General features: G+C 43.0%; 1 protein-coding gene across 2 annotated transcripts in view; it reads right to left on the bottom strand.

The window, feature by feature from the left end:
- Nucleotides 1-4,942: 4,942 nt before the first annotated feature.
- Nucleotides 4,943-20,262, bottom strand: part of MYLK4 (myosin light chain kinase family member 4) — a 405,617-nt gene continuing 390,297 nt past the window's right edge. For both annotated transcript variants that reach the window (XM_078688020.1, XM_078688022.1), the window contains exon 14: nt 4,943-6,241. The gene's annotated coding sequence lies outside the window, so the exon portion shown is untranslated. The remainder of the gene's footprint in view (nt 6,242-20,262) is intronic.

The following is a 20,262-nucleotide window of genomic DNA, read 5'->3' as shown; positions in this document are numbered from 1 at the left end:
CAAGCAATAACTCCAGGAAGTCTTTCACTACCTTGTAGTATTCTTTGCTTCCGAGAGTGAATGAGCAGGGACAACATTTTTTGGTAGGAAGTGGAACCTAAGCATTAGTAGCCAGGCTCCTAAAGTGATGTATAATATGATTCCCAATCCTGCCCCATCCAATCGGTTCAGTTTACATTTGTTCCCAGTTAAGTTACATTAGCAGGAGCTATTAATGTGAAACTAAAACATGTCTGTATGGACTGATGAAACTAAAGTGATAAAGTGCGTTTGATTGAGAAAAAGCAAGCATGCGCTCTGTGAGTTCATGTCATTGACAAGACCTGAATGGGAGTTTGCTGGCAAACACTCTCATTTACACAATTATATAAAATAAATCCTTATTCATTTAACTTTTCATGATTCAATGTGCAATCCATCTGTTTGTAACAATTTCCATTGATTGTGTTTTCTATATTTTATTCTTGCAATATACAATGCACAGTGTCAAGTTTAAAGAAAACAAATCATAACACAATTCTTCAATAAATTAATCAATATAGACTTCCAATCGTGGCCATAACTGGCAAATATGGGCAATCAACTAGCAACATTTTTTAACAAAGCTAGTTATCAACCATTTTTTCTGTAATAAGTCAATTAGTACTTCTTCCAAAGACTTTGGACCCGATTTAGAATTTGGCAGACTCATTTAGAGATAGGCACACCTTGAGTTTTCCACCAACGGCACCCCATTGGCTCCCCCAATGGAAACATTCCTCCAATGGCCTGACTGAGTAGGGTCGATCAGAGGAAGGACATTGAACTGCCCACCCTATTTAGGGCGGATGGTGAAACATCATTTTTTCTCATCCATTACGGTCAGGCAAAACCAGGCAGTGAGAGACAGGAAAAATAAATAATAACCCCAATATCTTAGGAGGACTCTCCCAGCGAATGGGGTCTTCGTTTTTTGTTTTTCTGAAGCAAACTCCTGATTTGGGAGTTTGTTTATGAAAAAAAAAACCATTTTAAAGTTTGACGAGCAGCTTTCGAAACCAATGGCGGCCATCCAGCAAAGGCTTTTACATTGAAAGGGACCATCTTGATGGTTGTTCTTTTCAATGCACAGAGATAACCGCTCGGCTTCCAGTAAGCTCTAAATTTGGTAGACGGTAGTCCATCAGAATAGAGGAGGAAATATCCTTCACCACCTTGACCAATAGAGGACCATACAGCATACTGTAAAATCAAGAAATTTGTTCCTGTTTCAGTCCATCCAGTTGAAATTAACATTTCGAACGGTGAGCTATTCATGTATCTTGAAAAGGTGGCGTCAACCCAATGTTAAAGATCTGGGAGCAGGGTGTAGCCAATTTTCATTTAAAGTGTTACTACTCAGCAGTGGTGTTGAGAACACTAGAGTCTCTATGAATGCTTTGTTTGCAGTAAATTATGCTATAAAACTTGAAGGAGCCATCCTTTCACTGGTTGAGATTTTGCAGTCTCTGCTTCTAAGCATTGCACCTGCTGTATCACTCACATACTGTTGGGAAATTATGTTTCAGACAAGAAGCCTTGTAAAAATGCTTTGTTTCTGTCCCCTATTCCATCTCTGGGAATGCCACCAAGAGTTGCGTTTTCATGATCTTTCACAGAGGGCCTTCATAAGCTTGAGTAAGTGAGTGAGCGAATCTCTCAAGGGGATAAAAGATTGAGTGAACCCTTAATAGGCTTGAGTGAGTGATTGAGTGAGTAAGGGAATAAGCCAGTGAATAAATGTATGAGGGCTTCAAATAAATGAGAAAATGATTAGTGGCCCGATTATGATACCGAGTGGTCGGACTGCCGCCAGCTCCGACCACTGTATTTTGATTTGACCGCTGTGCTGGCAGTCAGAAGTTGGCGGTACTACGACGGGGCATGATGCTACCATAGAAATATGCCGCAGCAGATGTCTCTGCCGAGCAGCGTCTTTAGCACGTCAGAGCACCGTGTGCCATGCACCATGTCGTGCATGGCACACGGTGCACACACGACGATGCTAAGGTAGGGGGACACTATATGTGCCCGGGGGCACATGTTTCCATACGCTCCAATGCCTGGGGGCACAGTTGGGGACCCCCTCATTGCCTTTCCAACACCACCATGAAAAGGTTGTCGGAAAGAGCAATCAGAATCCAGACTGCGGTGCCTGCCTCAGCACTGCCACCATTCTGAGATACTTTACCGACCTCTGCACCATCTATGATTCTGGCAGTGGCGGCGGTCTTGTATCCGACTGCTGTAAGTCAGACCGCCAGTATCGCATTACGGCGGTTGGACAGAAAGGCTGTCGGTGGTTGGACCGCCAACAAAAAGCTGTCAACAGTCCAATAGATGACATCATAATCAGGCCCTAAGTGAGGAAGCTTGTGAGTGAGTACATTTGTTAGGTGCTTTCTAATGCAGTAAACCATTTCGAAATGCCAGTGATAGCGAGTCAGGTGAAACTAGCTGAGACTGAACAAACAAGATGTATTTTCACTCTTTCCTGAAGGCTAGATGGTTATGCTCTGCTTTAAGAGGAGCTTGTTGCTTTATTTATTGACTGCAATTTCCAAGTCAAATCTGATTATAGTTTTATATATAACCAATGTGCATGAAGGGGAGACTCGAGGAACGTCAGGCTCAAAGCTGTTGACATGTTCCATTCAGTATCATCAAATTTGTGCTATGGTTACATGCTGTGTACAATCGTACATTTTAACCATGGCCAGTTAGTCAGTGCAAAATGTCCTGTCCTTCTAAAGCAGAACTATCAAGGACCTTAGAAACGGACACTGAGAGAAGTTAAAAACAAGATATAACCATTTAGTTTCACTGTGACATTCAGGCACAACGCGGCTTTGTGTTAGAACATACCCATCCTAGAGTGGGCGCATCACTTAATAGGGAACTAAATTCACAAGTGGCTTTCACAGGCATGGAATACTGTAGAGTTGTTGAATTCCTTTATGTCTTTGATGATTTAATAGGGTTTAACTAGTCATGCACGGCAGGTGACTGCTCCGTAGCAGTCACATTGGCCACAACACTGGGGAGAGGATGTAGTCTAATGGCTACGGGGGTCGACCTCAAATCTGGGGAACTGGGTTCGAATCTCGGCAACGATACTCAACATCCTGTGATTCTCAGCAAATAACTTAATCTACCCGTGCATAACAAAAATGAATGTGTCCTTATGTAATTCAACTGGTGCTAATGTAAAACGCTCCGATACCTTTGGGTCAAGTTAATGCTGTCTAAAACTCCGAAAGAAAAAAACACATATAGTAAGCAGTGCAACTCCCTGAATTTCAGAACTTCTTTCTTTCACGTTGTTAGTTTCTCTTTTGAACAAGCAGCAGTGCTAGACCGTCAGGGTTTTCCACGGTGTGGTAGCATCAACAGTTGCATTTTGGAGGTGGAGGCAACATTTAAAGAGGAAAACATGATTGTCATATAGGTATTCTGGGACTTGTAGTGCAATTCTGCTTTCATATTCATGGTGCTATAATCCCCAGGATGCTTGACTGAATATAAATGAAAGGTGGTTGAAGTCCACTCTCATCGCATGCAGCTATGTGCAAAGGACCCGTTCTTGTTTGACAGATATCACCTGTGGTTTTCAACCGTCCGCTGCAACGCAAGCCATTCTGTATTTTTTGTAGAACTCATTGTCCTATTTGCCACACTGTGGCAGCAGAAGGATAGGATTTTACTGTGCATCTGAGATTGCCTAAGCTGCAATGTATATTCACCAAGAATAATGTAATAATTCACGAATTTCTCACTGTTAAAAATGGTGCTAAATTCCTGCCCATAGAAGAGCTAATAGGCTGTGGTATGTCCATTGAGCACAAGGGAAGAAAAACATTTGTTTTCACACGGTAGACAAAACTTCGACATAAATAAACCAAATACTCCTGCTGGCTATCATTCTGATGCATGCAATCAGAATCCTTTGGACGTACGAGCTACAGTCGAGCACTAGCCCACACAATTCTTGATTCACTCATCTCACGCATTCGGCCATGGTGTTACCACTCTTCACCACACGTTTCCCTTGAAATCAAGGTGACACTGTATCTACTACAGACTGGGAGTATGACCCAAAAACATGTATGCTAATAAAATTTGAGGATGCTACTCGCCCCCAGGGCAGGCAAGTGACATAGGGCATTCATGGAGGTTCAGAATTAAATAGGCCACTGCAAAGCCACCTGTATGCAGCAATGGCAGGTTCACACACCAACCCCAAAGCATATGCATCTTCATAAACAAAATGTAATTTCAAAATAAGAAAACAGTTTTTACAACACACAAGGCCTTAGGAATCTAATGAAAGTAACCTAAAAAACTGTCATAAATCAATCATTTAATCAAATTGATTTATAAAGTGCCTAAAACTTTTAGGCAACCAGACAATAGGGCCCTCATTATGATACCGGTCGGACCACAACCGACGACCTACATCTAGTGCTGCAGTCAGACCGCCACATTAGGATGCATGGCGGTGGTCAGAGGCAGCGTGTGGAGGGACTAACTGATGATTCCGACAGGCTCAAGGAGCTCGTCTGACCGTTGGTCAGAAAATAATTCCCTACAATGGGGTGATGGCTGCTCAGGAACCGCTGTAGGGATTAAATGTTCCTGTCAGACAGACTTTTAATGGTGGTCTGACTGGAAACAGTGCCCTCCACAACCACCACTATGAGGCCTGGGGGCACAAGTTATGCCCCTCAAACATCCATGCATTGTGTGGCCGGCACTGCATAGTGTCTGCCACACAGTGCATGGATGTTTGTAAACATACCCTTTACCATTGCGAGTTGTGCTGCTGCCCTTTTCTGACAGCTAGCACATGCCGCAATAGGCAACTGCTGGCGGTGGCATCTTAATACGGTGGGTGGGACTTCTGACTCCTTGTCAGTCAGTCAGTCAGTCCCATTACGGCTACAATGGCGGTCAGCCGCTCGTCCGACCAGCATCGTAATCAGCCCCTAAGAAGTGATAGTGAAAGACAAAGCAGTAAACTTGAATATATTAGCCTTTAGGGCTTTGCTAAAAGCTAAATGAGAGTTCAACTGTCTCAGTGCTTCAGGCAAAGCATTCCATAGGATGCATTCCAAAACAGAGAAATCTACATTTCAGAGCTGATAAACCACTGCCTAAATAGGTGGACTTTAACTTACACATTGTAGAAGCAGCTTCCTAACATCACCTACTTCATATTTGCGTTGAAAAAACCACAATAAATACATTAAATATTTTCTGAACCCAGAGAATACATCCATGTCCATTTCTTATGATTAACAAGATCTGGCAGATCTAAGAGAGCTCTGTTGTAGGCATGCGTGGCACCCTTCTTTCTCACAACCTTACGTGCTGGATGCAGGAAGCTGTCTAGGGGGCACTGAGGAGATGACATTTTGTTCTTGGTTTCAACACAACAGGGCCTTCTTCAGGAGATTACAATCAATCCAAGTCCTCACTTGGGCTCGGGCCCAAAAAGAAGGCAATGGCTGTGCAAATTATGGAGTCTGGTGATTTGTTCTGTGCTAAGTGTCAAGGCAGTTTGAAGGATATGGCTTGAATAAACCTATGAGAGAGTAGCACGAAACAGAAATGTAGCAGAAATCGAAACGTACATCCACATTGCCAACTCGCATGCACTCAACCTCACTTGAAATCTTTCTTCCCACACCCAGACAAAATGCATATTTACAAACACACAAACGTTTGAAGCCAACAACAGAGAGATGTTTAAGTGAAGAATGTGGAAGTCCTTTTTTCCTCCTGAATGCCTTGAGGTGCTTGACATCCTTTTAAGGCGGTGAACATTAGAAAGCGATCAAATATGTGGTTAAAATAGAAAAAGGCCCTTTCAAAAAAATATACGAGCTTGACTGGTCTGCACTGAAGTGAGAAATTTGTTCAACTCTGGCATAGTTTGCTCTGTTCTGTAAAGAACACAACCAAATCATACTCCCTGCCACAGTAGTGAGCACCACAGCTTGTACAGAATTGAAGGATAACATGTAAAGAAGATGACTGGATGTTCTTCGGTCAACATCTGGGTATAGAAAGGGAGTGCAACCGCACTGGGTTACGTCCTGTTGCTGAAGTGGTGTTGGTCCACTCGTTAAACAATAAAGTCATCATGGGGAGTCAAGTAACCGGAACTGCGGATGTTTCCCAAACTATTAGCAACAGAAACCACGCAGAACGCTTTTTCTTCCTGAAAAGTAAACAAAATGGAGAACATTCAGGTCAGAGGCAGCCCACAGCAGTGAAAGTTATTATTATTACTGCATTTTTCGGTTGTGATCTTTTCAAAGGCTGGGGCTTTCTTTGTACTTACATGGATGGGCCAGAAAACCACGTGGGAATCGTTCAACTCGCAAAGTATTTTTTTAAGGTTTCGTTAAGATCTTGTTTGTCTGAGATCGGTGCAGGGATTTCTCATTAAAGCGGGAACTCATTCCCGCCTTTGGGTTGTCACTACGGACCAGATGTATCAAAGGGTTTTACCCATTCTGTGTCTATGTGATAATGTGTTCGCACATATGGCCCTTCGACAGTGAGGATCAAAGCCCAATATAGTACCAAGTGAGTTTTCTATTTGTGTAGCAACGTCAGATATTATCCCACCTCAGGCCTGAAGCCGCAGAGGCTTCCACACCACACCACCCATGGAGCTTCATGGATGTGTGACCCTAAAACTAGCTAAAAGCATTGAGCAAGCAAACATGAGAGCGACAGAGGGCAAAAATCAAAAGAAGGAAGCTAATGTATTCTAAAAGCAAGACAGAACAAAATATCACAAGAGGATTTTCCACCTAAAATGAATACAAATAGATATCTAAACTCGGTATCATAATTACTATAAGATAGAATACTACCTATAATGAAGAGCAAGGGCAATTTGTGTATCAACTGTATGTATGGCTGTTTATGCGGGTCAATGTCTCATAATCAGAGAAAAACTGCCAACTGAAATGCTACAATACAGCTTATGTAACCTAAAGTAAGTGATGGTTTGCGCCAGTGAGCTTGATTTACAGTTGTAAATATCTTCTTTTACGAGCAGAAAATGAGTGGAGAATCATAATAGCCATTTGTTGCACGTGTAAAAAGTAGGCTCGACTGAAAAGGAGGTTATGAAATTATGACATTACGCCAGACGAGTAACTAAGCGACATATTCAGTAAAATTGTACTGTGGTCCTGCTGGAATAACAGGAACGGGCAAAATTCAAGAGGCTGTTGGTGGAAGTCGCATATCTTTATGATTTAATGTGTTCTTACACCACAAACTGTACTGAAGATGATTTTGCGCTAAAATATAGAGCTAAACAAAGGATTTTCATTTCCACTAATTACATGACATATTGCGTAGTTTTCTCAAAATTTGGAGTATTTACACAAAAGCTAATTACATATATTTCACATAACTCTAGTAAAAATGTTTACTGACAGAGAGGTTTCTGTGTGAGTAAATGAAGCCTTATATGAGGGCAGTGGCCATATCAATAGGGGAATGCTCTGGAAGTTACTGTACTGAAACAATTTTACATGTTTGTGGGTATTTACTAAACGCTCAACAAGCCTTTCCCACTATGGAAGCAGTCAGAGATGTACTTCTCACAAGGGCAGGAGTACATGTCTAAATTCATTTCCAGAACAAGAAAAAAAGCAACAACATTGATGGCTTTGTAGGGGGAATGATTTCTTCACAGAGAAACATGTTTTTTCCATTGGAGTGTATTTGCACTGGCCTTTTTTCTTGTGCAAAAATCTTTCTTAAGTATATTTTCATTTGAGAAAATTAAATAATCAAATCTTTTTCCACATTGCACATGAAAAGCTGAGCCTGCCTCAGTTTCCCAAGAGTAGATCAGAAAAATTATGAGAATTCCCAAAAGTTGTAAATCTGCATTTGTAGCCAGTAGTACAGATTTACCACTTTGTGTCAGACTTATTGACTCCAGTGTTCAGGTCTTCACTTTAGCGCATACTATCCAATTACCGATTTCAATCGTTTGTTTCCTAATCCCTTTTTATTGGAACAAACAGTATCCTTTCATCTCCAACATTACTAATACACACAGGGCCACAGATGGGTATGGAACATCAAGCTAACATATCAACACTTCTATCACAAATAAACATTTATTAGCATTTGATGAGCAGAAGATGGGCATGAACCAAGGATATCTCCACAGACACAGCCAAGTCCCAAAAGTCAAGCATCCAAACAAACAAGTTACTTACCTTAGGTAATACTATTCTTGGTGGATAGTCTATGTTACCACAGATGCCACAACTTGTGAATAGCCCCAAGCGCAGGACTGGATCAAAAAAAAATTTCTCAGTAATTCACTTATGTGCCGGTAGGTGCCGTCACATGGCATCATGGTGGTTCAGTCTTATTTAGAGTTTAAATGATCCCCGTGACAAAAAAGAAGGTTTATAAGAGCGCGATTTGGAATTCTCCCAGGCCTCAAGCATACAATGCCGTGGCTGAGAGAAACAACATCAACTATCTGTAGATCGTGTAAACATGGTTAAGAGAACATCGCCAATTTCATTTGTATATGCCCGGCTCTAATAGACCTAAGACGTAGACTGCTAAGGATACCATTCAACCAACGTGACATTCGCTCTTGCAGGCATGCGGTGAGAGCATGTCTTAAACCATCTCATATGGAATTGAATTGTACATTTGTAAATTATATGACAGCATTGGAAATGATAATGGTATATATTATATGTCCATACTTTTAAGCCTTATGTAATGAAAACTTTATTATCTATTATATGAGGACATTTTTCACTGTTGGTTCCCTATAAAGGTAAATATGTAAAAACTATTTTAACAATACTAATGATTTTAACAATAATGGTAAAACCGATTACTTTTATGATCTTTTTATTCTTTCCAATATTGTAAACTTTTAATTAATCAACAATAAACTAAACTAATAATAATAATGGTGGTTCAATCCCGCCCCTGAAGTGACGTTGGTAAACAATATAACTGCCCACCTCTGCGCATGAAAGCCCGTTCCTTTCTTATGCCTGTCCATGCCCTCCAACGCAGAGCTCCTAGTAATTAGATTGTGCCAATTTGAGCTATAATGTGGATTCCTTGTTGTACAGACCAGATGGTTCTATTCCACAGAACAGGGAATCTGTGGTTAGATAGAATATGACTGCAATGAGGAACACCTTCTTCAATGTAAACAACCTCAAACAAAACCTACGCAGTGGCACTAAAGGGGTACACATCAGGATTTTGAGAAACAGAATGAGGTCCCCCTGGCGCATCACAAAGGGTTTTGGCAGTAACATGTGTCAGCCCTTTTTTAAAAAACACATCACAACAGATGATTTAAACAGAGATGTATGATCAGGCAGTCATAAAATAGTTGTTAAGGTTGACAAATAACCTTTATCTGTTGCCACACCAAGGCCTGCTGGACTAGTCATAAGGTGAAAAGTAGTACATCGGACAACAGGGCTTGTAGGAGTTGGATATGTCGGCAAGAACATCAAACGACAAACTTCTCTCAGTGTCCCTCATAGATGTCTTCTTCCAAGGAATACCTAGCTGCCAATATGACATTTACTACTTCAGGGGAGAGATCAAAGGTTGTCAACTTTTGCTGCTCAACCTCAATGTATTGAGGTGTAAGCTGAGCAGGCATGGATGGAGTACTTTGCCTTGCGGTTGCAAGAGTAGGTCTTCCCGAGGAGGAAGCCAAATCGTAGGACAGAAGCTTATGGCCAGAATTTCTGGATACCAAACTCTCCTGGCTCATTCCAGAGCCACTAGGATGATTTGGGCCGGATCGTTACTGATCCTCTTCAGAACTCTGGGAAGAAGACATAGAGGTGGGGAGGCGTACAGCAGTCTAGAGCTCCAATCCAGATGAAAGACATCACTGAGAAAGAACCGCCTTGGGAACTCCAACTCGCAACAGCTTGGAACCTCTTTGTTCAAACCAGTGGTGAAAAGATCAAGTCAATTTGCCACTATCGCTGAAAGATACCCTGTGCCATCTCTGGACTTGCCACCATTTGTGATCAGCTGAGATCCTGCAACCATACTCCTTTGATGGACAGGAGGAAGGCTTCCAATGTTAAGCGAATCGCCCACACCTCCAACAATTTGATGTGTAGGTGAGGTTACACTAGAGATCAAAGTTCTATGTTCTCCACCTCTCCCAGATGACCTCCCAACCCAACAGGAATGCATCTGTGATGAACATCAGTTCTGGGTGGAGTAGGGAGAGGGGCCTGTCACCAATCCATTTGTGGTCCAGCAGTCACCACTGCAGATCTGGTGCAGTCTCCATCGATACCTGGATGAAATCGAAGAGATTCCCTTGGTGCTGAGCCCACTGAGACTTAGATCCCCTTGCATAGCCCATGTGTGCCACCTGGTGTGGTCTACTAGCAAGATGTAGTCCAAGAGGCCAAGAAGCCTCAGAGTCACTCTCACCGAAAACCAAGTCAAAGGTTGAAACATCGGGATCATCCATAGCCTGAATGTCCTGGACTTGTTGAGGTGGAGGTAAAGCCCGAAACAGCACTGGATCCAGGATGGCTCTCATAAAAGGGAGCCTCTGTGAAGGAGTCAAATGTGACTTCGACACTTTGATGGAAAATACCAGAAATGTCAAACGTTCAGCCATCATCTGGAAGTGGTTGATGACTTTATGAGGTGAGCTTGCCTTCAGCAACCAGTCATCAAGGTTTGGGAAGACTGGAATTCTCAACCTCCGAAGATTGGCAGTGACCACCACAATCACGTTTGTAAACACCCAAGGGCAATAGTAAGGCTAAATGGGAGCACTGTGAACTGAAAAGACTCCTGGCATACCTGAAACCACAGGTAGCATCTGTGGGACTGCAGGAAGGGAAGGGGAAATATGTCTCCTGCAAATTCAACACCACCATTCAGTCACCTGGATCAAGAGAAGACAGACCTTGAGCCAGAGTGCGCATTTTGAACTTGTCTTTCTAAGGGTCCCTTCATCAGGAGATCTCACTTGCCTTTGCAGAATGGACCAGTGAAATTAAATGTAAAAAACATTTATATAGAACAATAGCTATCCTGGGGCATCCCAGCGCTGCAGATGAACACAGACAGACGGGGAAACTCAGAGGTTTAGAAGCATATGTTAAAAAGAAGTGTTTTTAAGAGTGTGCGAAAGGGTAGCAGATTAGGTTTCGCCCGTACGCATGGGGGAAGAGCGTTCCATAACTTGGCGGAGGTATAGAAAAAGGAGTGTCCGCCACATCTAGCTCTCTTTATTTTGGTTAGTAGGGTGAGGGAAGAAGAAGCAGAGCAGATGGTGTATACTAGGTTGGTAAGGAGTTATCATAGATCAGCGCGATACACATGGCTTTGAATGGGATTCTCTCCCTGACCGGCAGCCAGTGAAGGCTCCTCAGTGCTGGTATTGCGGATTGTCGAGAAGGGGTCTTTAGGAGCAGACGAGCTGCACAGTTTTTAATGATCTGGAGCTTGCATGTAGTGGATTGAGGGGCTACTAAATACAGGGCGTTCCCATAGTCCAAGTGGGATAGAATGAGAGCCTGGACCATGATTCTTTTTGCCTGAAATGGAAGAAGAGCAAGTATTTTACGTAACATCCTCAGCAGGCCGAGGCAAGTGGCCGATAGTTTTGCCGCTTGGTAGTTGAAGCTAAGGGAGCGGTCCAGCCAGATGCCGAGGCTTTTAATTTTGTCTTTGGGGACTGGAGCAGGGCCAAGGCATTTCAGCCAGAGTAGCTCCGAATTAAAAGAAGGAGATTTACTGAGAAGCATAAGCTCGGTTTTGTCCCCATTGAGTTTTAGGAAAGAGAGTTCCATCCATTTGGCTACCTCCTCTAGGCAACCTCCTAGGTCGCTTGGTGACCTCTCAGGGTGGTTTAATGCCACCACGATCTGAGTGTCATCAGTGTAGGTAATGATTTTTATGCCAAATGGATGGACAATCTCTGCCAAGGGACTCATGTAGACATTAAACAGTGTGGGGCCCAGGGAGGATCCCTGAGGCACACCACAACTGAGGGGCATGCGCTTGGATACAACATCTCCTTCAAAGACCAGGAAAGATCGTTCTCCTAGGAAGGACATTATACAGGTGATGGCACTGCCTGACACCCCCAGTTTCCTGAGTCTAAGGATCAGTATGTCATGGTTTACAGTGTCAAATGCAGCACTGAGATCAAGAAGAATGATTGCTGCAATGCCCACTTGATACAAAATCCTCCTAGCCTACTCAGTTACTGCAAGAAGGGCTGTTTCGGTCCCATGTTGGGGATGGAAGCCGGTCTGTGAGGGATGCAGTAAATTGTTGGTTGACTCCAAGTCATTTTGGTGTAGGTTGTATGTTTAGAGAGGTGAGAAGGGAGGGTAGGGAGTAACCATGTTGGACTATTTGAAACACCATCTGTTCGATGTGATGCTTTGTCACCCGTGGAAGTAACAACTAGAGGTGACAGTGCGTTGCTAAGGGTAAATTAAAGTAGGTTTTAAGGAAGGGCGGAGGGTGGGCTGAGGGACAATGTAGCTGTCGACCAGATCCCTGACATGTGCTTCAAAAGGACCGGGAGGTATGTTGTTGAAGTGAGGATTGTTGCAGCCTCTGGTGTATGCTCTTTCCAATGTCTAGAAAAGGGCAGTAGTGCTTTGGAATCTACTGTGTGGGTGGAGCTAGGCCAAAAGAGTGTGTTGTTGCTTTGCTTTCTTTAGCTTTCTTTAAGCACTCTAGCGTTGAATCTGCCTTGTCCTGTAGAGAAGGGTTATGTCAAAGGGCATGTCCATGAGCGATTGCTGGACATCACTCGAAAAACCTGTGGATCGTATTTAGGCGTGAATCCAAAGCATCTTACTAGCACCAACTGCCCTAGCCAGATAATTGGTGTGTCCAGGCACGGCCAGATCACACACTTCATTGCCTCTTAGCCATCCTGAAATATAGGATGGAGGTTGGAGTGATGGTCATCTGGGACTGGGACACAGGGCTAAATATCTGCCACCATATCCCACAATGCATACAAGTAATGCCCTAGGAGCAAACTCGAGTGTACGAACCTGGGGATAAGTTAGCAGATGAGAACATTCGCTTTCCAAATGCCACCATGCATTTTGGCTCCCTGTCTGGAAGGGTGGTAGGGAACACATTTGGGTTTAACCTACTGGCAGAGGCCTGAACCACAAGGGTCTGGTATGTCAGGAAGAAAACTGGGTCCCCCACAGGTGGCCTCCTTGCTGTTTGGTGGTTGACAGGAGGGCAAGATTCTTGCTTTGTCCAGGTGCCTAAAAGCATGTCAGTCAGTGCCTCATTAAAAGGCAGCAGTAATCTGTCCTGGCTGCAGTACCTCTGTGAGTACATTGTTTTTTTTCTCTCCCACTGAGGGAAGCTGAAGGCCAATCACTTCTGGTGCCCTTTTTGTCACTATTGCACATGAAGCACATTTTTTAATAGATGGGTCAGGTGGAGAAGTGAGCCCAGAGTGAGATAAGGTATGAAGTCCATTAACCTCTTGGAGGTCTTGAAATGTGTTGTTATTGTCACATGGCTGCAATGCATCGCTGCCGTAATCATCTTGTAGCTCTGGGTCTCCAAATGTATGCAATGGAAGCATATCACAATGAGAGCAGGGTGTATGAGTGGTTAAGATGGGCGTGACGTCGAACAAGGTCATGGTGGATTCCCTTCCAAGTCTGGAAGGACTATGGGTCTTTCTCTTGCATGGGTGTAGGCACTGCTGGTGTTGATGCTTGGGCCCATGGAGCAGGTCTGGATGCTGTATGGGGAGTCAAAACAGCCACTGACCTAAGAGTTGAGGAGGACCCTTGGACAGCGGTAATGAGGTGTAATTGGTGTTGAGGATGCATCCACTGGTGATAACCCTGGAAGCTTCCTTGGGTCCATGGGCCACAGGGTGCACCTGAGGGTCCCAGAAAGGTACCAAAGATACAGCCTTCTTGAAGGCTTGACTGAGTTGAGGCATTGCCAATGGCCCCGGGAACTTGGGCTGGAGCAGTACAAGTAAAAGTATCAGTTCTGAAGTTGGGGCCAAACACTTATAGGTATCCTGACGTGCCTCTATGTTCTCCTAATGAGAGTGAGATAAAGAAGAACCGTCATGTTTCACCTTCCTGTGTTTCCTCTTTTTTCGGCTTACCTGAAGACTTGGAGCGGCATGATGGTCTATCTCGGGAACAGTCTAGGGTTGAGAATGCAACAGCATTCTGGACTTTGAGCGAGACTGAGCTTTCTGAAGTTTGGCCTTGTGACCCTTGAGCCTTCAGGTTCATCCAAGCACATTTGTCACTTGATGTTCAGTCATTTGAGAGCCCGTACTCAAGAGACAGACCACATAAGGTTCAGCCACGGACATCTGTTTGTGGCAAGCCTTGCAGGGGTTGAAATCTGTCACTTTAGGGGAGACGTCTCCATTGCACAGTGTAGAAATTTTGAAAATAAATTGAGAGAGCGAGCTCCCCATCCAAGATGGAAGGCGCGAATATAAAGGAACTAATGTTGACACACCGAGGTGGCAGTTATAGTCCTACCTACTGCCACACAAGGGAATTGCTGGCAAAAAAAATCTCAGGACCCAGTCTTGCACCTGGGGGTATTCACAAGGTGAGGAATCTGTGGAAGTATCCATCAGATTGAGTTTCCACAGGTGGTACCTCCACTCACAATTTCTAACCAAAAGTGTTGACTTTACGTCTTAATCAGGTATCATAAGGCTCTCCCCATCTTTTTAAACCAGAGCCACACATTGTATGAGTGGTACTTTGGTAAAGCTTTTTGCACTAGTCAAATATGAACTGCATTAAACAATGGCTATCAAGAGTGAGTTAGTGATGTTTCTGGGAAGAAAACATGAATGAAGGAATACAAAACCCAACACTTGGGTGCAGTGGAAATATATCAAAATTGAGTACCCTATTAGTCATGGCAAAGAATAAGATATTAAAAGACAAGAAAATTAACTACATGCCAAAAGAGATTTGGGGAAAGCAGAGCCCAGCTGAATAAGGAATTTCCTATGTAATGCAAATATTACATTCTATCATATGTAGTTTTCTAAATTCAATATGTGTTTTGTGTGATATTAGGTTTTCTAGATATACTATACTGTGTTCTGCAATGGGAAAACTATGTTGGCAAGACTAAGGGCCATATGTATCAACAAACTCTTTCGCGATTCCTAAATAGCGATTTTTAAGGAATCGCTATTTAGGAATCTCAAAATGGTATGTATGAAGAAAATCGCACATTTTTAGCGATTCCTTAATCTTCCTTATTTGCGAATTCACATTTTGCGAATTCGCAATTAAGGAATAATTTCCAATGCATTCCTATGGGCCAGGAGGCCCATAGGAATGATTGCGAAATAATTCTCAAATTGCGAATTCGCAATTTGCTAATCGCAATTTGAGAATTATTTCAAGGATGCAGGGGTGTCTCAAAGACACCCTGCTGCACCCCTGAAATGTACATGTGTGTGCATATGGCGCACATACATGCCCTATGGGCATGTGTGTGCATCACATGCCACCTTCAAAAATGCCAAAATGTGCATTTTTTGAAGAATTCGCAAGTTACCATCAACTACAAGTTGGTGGTAATTTGCGAATTCTTAACCAAAATTTGCTACCCAAAAATGCTACATACATAGCATTTAAGAAATCGCAAAATTTTGATTCCTTAAATGCTATGGCAAAATAAGGAATCGCAAAACTTTGCGATTCCTTATTTTGCGAATATTTCATACATCCCAAAACATGCAAAAAGGCCGTTTGCGATTCGCAAAAGGCTTGATACATATGGCCCCTAACTTCTCCATCTTGAAGGATCTACCCACTGGTCTCCATTTTGCTACCAGTGTTTTAGGTGTTCTCATCTGTATCTTTGTATTTCCATTCATACCTCATCTATAATGAAATAAATTATATGTTGTTCACCCATCTATATCAATTATTATACATCGCTTGATAGTAACCTTGTTCAGCACTTCTGGTAGCAGGGTTCCCTCTCAATTAAATAATCAAAAACATAAAAAGTCTCTAAAGTTCTCTTATATAAAGGCAAGTTTCATGAGGTACAGATAGCAAACAATAGCCACTGGATGTTAAAGGAAAAGCAATTAGGAGGTAAAACAAAAGCACTGTATGAAGAGTGCTTTCGTACTGTTTGTGCATGTTTAGGTTTTTGTGAGTTGATAGCAAACAAAAAGTGACTCTGACTAGCAGGTACAGTTACATTTGACTAAAACCTTAACCAAGGGTCAGGTATAATGCAACTAGGCAGTGCTTAATTAGTGCCAGTGGTTGCAGTTAGTGGTCACAACCACTCATTTTTGTTGATTCTGATTTATTTTTCATCATTAGGCTTTGACCCAAGGGAAGAACGAGAAAAGGGAGGAAGAAGAATGAAGAGAAAAACTGGTAAACAGTGGCAAAAGGACTGAACGGGGCAAAGAATAACCAGCAGAAGTGAAATAATCAGAGAGATGACAATGGAGCAAGAGCAAAATGGTGGAATAAAAGATGTGAGCTGGAATAAAAAACAGGCAGCTTTGCTATCCAACAACCCCAGCATACGTAAGCATGAAGGTGAGTTCATAATAAAAACTTGCCCAACTTCACTTATTTATTAGTTTTTTTCAAATTAAAGAGTGGAAATAGGTTGATAGGATCATTACAAGGAAATCAGACACACTAGCCAAAAGGGCAAAACACTGAAACTTAATTAGTTGTAGAGGGATTTAAAAAAATAAAACATTGAGGAGCAGTGTAGGAACCCCCATGAAGACGTATGTGGAGAAAGTAAAAAATAGTAAAGGTGTGGATGGCTGACCGAGAGAAAGGGTGGCTATGCATACAGGGGGATGAGCTCAAATATGCAGGAAAATGGAATATGTGTCATAATCCAGCAGTGTTTTTGTTCGCAGGGAATCACAACGCTGTCGTTATAACGACTGTGTTGTGATTCCGCATACCATTACCCCACAAGTCGTAACAACCACTTGCGGAGGAGGGGTGCTGGATGTTGGAATAGTATAATTTACTATTGCAACTCCAGTCTGTGCGGACAGTAGGGAAGATGTTGGATTTTAAATCCAACACCTCTCCCCCCAATCCCCCCCTCCGCAAGTCATTGTTCTGACTTGTGGATTAATGGTATGCAGAATCACAACGTGGTTGTTGTACCGACTGCGTTGTGATTCCCTGCAGGCAAAAAGTTTTGTGGTGAACGTTGTTTACCAGGAAAATGGAATTAAAAACCAACATTTTCCTTTGTAGCTCAAGGTGGATTTTTTTAACCCCTTCCACGCTCATGACGAGCTGGGCTCGTCATGAAGTAGCCTCCTCGCACGCTCATGACGAGCCCAGCTCGTCATGAAACATGGGAATCAACAAATCTCAGCACAGGAGGGGAATATGCTGAGCATCCATGGGGTTAAAGCTCTTGCTAACTTGAATGCTAGGTGTCAATAGAAATAGAGTCACTATGCCTGAGAAGAGTCACAATTGACAATAATTGTGTTGGCTGGAATTCATGTAGTTATGGGTGGAGATCGAAGGCCTTAGAAATGCCAAAGATTGAGGCGGTCATAAGAAAAGATGAAGGGTATAGGTAAACAAGGAGTGGTTGATGTAGGAAGGGATAGTTAGGTGCAATTAGAGACATAAGACTTATGACCCATTAGATTTAGACCGTCTGTCTTAATGTCAGCATCTCTCAGAAAAGAAAGGTCTTGGAATGAGGTGTTCTTACGGTCAAAGCTGCTTCAACTGCAAGGGCGTTAGCGTCATCGTCATAGGTCACAGTTTTTAAGGACACCAGTGTAAGAACCATTGAAACTAGGTGGGTATCACATTTCAGAGTCAATGCTGGATTTATTTTGACTCTGATTTTTGCTTTAAGCTTCTTAAACTTTGGCTTCATCTACAACAAGTGCATTATTATATAGTTGTGTTATGTAGTCTGCGGTGTGCAAATATTGCACTGCTGATACTTGATCATGTAAAAAGCATTTACTTTTGTCATTCTTTTACCTTTTTGTTGTCTTTTGCAGGGATCGTGATTATTTGCTAGGTTTGTTTTAGGGTGATAAATTTCAAATAGATGGGGGTGGATTGTGCAGTCCATTTTGTCTGTATTGAAGTTTGGGATTTTGAAGGCTTTGTTGAGGTGCAGATACAGAGTTTGACCTTAGCAGGGCATTAATCAATTGATTATATTCAAAGACCAAATTACATACCAGCTGTTGCTGGTGGTCATTTTTACTACTGCTTAGTAGTTCCCAGGACTGAGGAATTAAGAATGTTTTCCCTTTCTGCTTGGGTTGAAGAGCAGATCAGTCTCATTTACCACCCACCCTATTAGTTCCACTCAGCGATCGACTTGACCACTAGGCATAAATGCCTGTTTTTGCACAAATGGAAGCAGGCTTCTGGAGTCTCTTAGTCTGGTAGGTCATAGTAAGATCTACTGATGCCACTTTAAAAGGTTTTGTTTAATTTATAGGAGTTATTAACTTGGTGCCAATTAACTTAGTAATACAGATTTGTCACCATATTAATCCAACCTCGGATGCCTGTTCGCTGTTGGTGGTTTGCTTTGTGTCCCACCACTGGAGGGTTTCTGCCAGGAGGGTAGACTGCCCCTCTCCTCATGGCATTCGCTGATTGGTTGTCATACTGCCTGAGCCTAATCCCACACTCTACAGGGTAGAAAGTACCTCCCATTTGCACTCTTTGGGTGCTAAGGCTTGCTACAGCCTGCAGTAGGTTTAAGTTATCTATGAGCACTCTCAGAAACCTTCCAATCTAAAAGAACAGTAACACTGAGACCCTCCTAGTTAGAGGGGCTCCAAATCTGAAATCCTCGAATCTGTGTGACTCTATAAGTGCCTGATTACAAGCTTCGAGGTCCATCGGACCGCCAAACCTGTGGTGGAGCTGTGGTGGTGGTCGGGGACCACTGCATCAGTGGTCTGACTGCCTTATTCAAGTACGGTGATCAGACCGTTTGGGGCAAGTACGGTGATCAGACCGTTTGGGGTCCGCCGCAACCGCAAGGGAACCATGGGTCCCTGGCAGTGGCGCAGAGGTGTGAGGCCTCAATATGCTTAGCTTAGCTTGCCCACTGAAGCCCCACCAAGGATATTATGTGTTTTCCTCACCGCCAGTATTTCGTGGTAGTATTCACGCCATTAAATTCTGGTGGTGAGGGAACAAAGGGCCCTGTAGGGCCACCTATTGCCTCTGGGCCTTTGAGTGCATGCAGGGAGGCATTTAGTGCATGCACCCCCTTTCCGACACAGCATGGACTTAATAGTCCTTACCATGCAGGAAAGGGCGTTGGTGTTCTCATTGTGGTGGTTTTTTCAAAGGCAGACTGTGGTAACGGCAAAGGAATCCTGTCAGACCAGGAGAAAACTTCTAATCGGGCAGGCGGCCGGCAGTCAAGTTTGGTGGCACAGGAGCGGGGCAGTGGCATGTTGCCCTGCTCAACCAACACCAAACTCGTAATCAGGCCCTAAATCTGATACCCTCCAAGTTTAAGAGGTCATGGCTTATAAGCATAGCCACTGGAAGACATGAATGTGCAGCTACTATTTTTTCATGTAAATATGGATTCACAGCACTGCGGCACCCAAGACTATTAGTTGCATCATTTTCAGTATTCATAGCGATTATTTTGTTTCTAGCGCATATGTCCCAAGGGACACCTTTTAGCTGTTGACTGTTGTGATCAGTGAAATACTTAACAATTTAGCCCAGATAGGATCAACATTGTCTATACTAGGCCAAACAATTGCTGATTCTACCTCTTCCGAAATAACTGCTCCTGCTAACTACTGGAAATGTTAGGTATCAAAGCATACAAGGGCTACTATGCCTTACAAGATTCAACTCTTGTAATGATTGTGGTAGGTGGTATTCATGTAGGTATGGGTGGGAGAAGGAGGACTTAGAAATGGCAAAGTCGATGGTAATGGTAAGAAAAGGCTGGGGATAGAAACAAACGGCACGTGGGTGAGGCAAGATGGGGTAGTTGAGTGCAACTGAAGCGAATCGAATCGCAAATTGAGAATGTCTTCCCATTTATTCCTATGGGCCTCCTAGCCCATAGGAATGAATGGGAAGGTATTCCTTAATTGCGATTCGCAATTTGCTAATAGCGATTCTATAAAAATTGCTATTTGAGAAT

This window comes from Lissotriton helveticus, chromosome 4_1 (assembly GCF_964261635.1).
Source record: "Lissotriton helveticus chromosome 4_1, aLisHel1.1, whole genome shotgun sequence".
NCBI classification, from domain to species: Eukaryota; Metazoa; Chordata; class Amphibia; order Caudata; family Salamandridae; genus Lissotriton; species Lissotriton helveticus.
This window is presented reverse-complemented; position numbering and strand designations above follow the sequence as displayed.